We start from the raw sequence: 1,060 nt of genomic DNA on the forward strand, positions 1-1,060 counted from the left end.
CGTGGTGGCTCTCTGGAATAATTCCACGCCCAGCCACACGCGTGTGAGGCTGCGTGGGGCGCTACTGCATGTCGGCTTGTTTGTCTTTTGCTCCATTTTAGCTTCAAATCCCTCTTCAACCTGTGAAATACTTCAAGACTCTTTCTGGAAATGTTGTTAGAAGAAATTGATCGCATTTGAGCTAAAATGCATGCAATTGTTGTAATTGGATGTCAAAACAATGCGTTTTTATTCTAATAAAGACCCCTTATAAGTGCTATCCTTGGCGCTTATCAATTAACCTAGAACTTTCTTTGTTTTACCCTTATCTTTAGGAACGGTGGAGGTTCTATCATATACTTCTCTGCGCCCTGCTGACACACTTATGGCTCACACTGCTGGTTGTTATTGCATTGCAATTGACCCACTTGGAAGGTTTGTCTAATATATTTATTCTCTTCAGAATGGGATTTTCTTCTCCTTATTTCTGGTTGGAAATGCCTGTACTGTTAAGATGCCAATCAATACTTGTTGCCATTTTAAACAGATATTTTGCTGTTGGAAGTGCTGATTCCTTAGTCAGCCTTTGGGATATTAAGGAAATGCTCTGTGTTCGAACATTTACAAAACTTGAGTGAGCTGTTCAAAACAAATGGTTCAACTTGTATTAATATAGATAATTTTTGATGAACTTGTATTATTAATTATTATCAATTGTGAGATTTATTGCTTTTATTAATTTTGATATTATAAATATAAATTGTACAGGTTTTGAATGTGATTGTGATAGCTATACATATTTGAGCAGGTTTTGGGTGTAAATAGAAAAATAAAATGAATATTTTTTTTTAAAAAATTACCCTACAACGTCGTCTAGTCTTATTAGCCGACGTTGTAGGGTAATTTTTTTGTTTTTAAATTACCTACAACGTCGGCTATTTGTAAAGAGCCGACGTTGTAGGGTATTTTAGTAGTTTTTAAATTACCTACAACGTCGGCTATTTGTAAATAGCCGACGTTGTAGGTAATTTGAAAACTACTAAAATACCCTACAACGTCGGCTCTTTACAAATAACCGACG

At 35.6% G+C, this 1,060-nt stretch overlaps 1 long non-coding RNA gene across 1 annotated transcript; it reads left to right on the forward strand.

The window, feature by feature from the left end:
- Window positions 1-354: 354 nt before the first annotated feature.
- LOC116019200 lies at window positions 355-608 on the forward strand. The gene is made up of 2 exons (XR_004098674.1): window positions 355-414; window positions 527-608. It is a non-coding gene; the product is annotated as an uncharacterized LOC116019200 (long non-coding RNA).
- The last annotated feature ends 452 nt before the right edge of the window (window positions 609-1,060 follow it).

The sequence above is a fragment of the Ipomoea triloba genome, chromosome 5, assembly GCF_003576645.1.
Source record: "Ipomoea triloba cultivar NCNSP0323 chromosome 5, ASM357664v1".
NCBI lineage: Eukaryota > Viridiplantae > Streptophyta > Magnoliopsida > Solanales > Convolvulaceae > Ipomoea > Ipomoea triloba.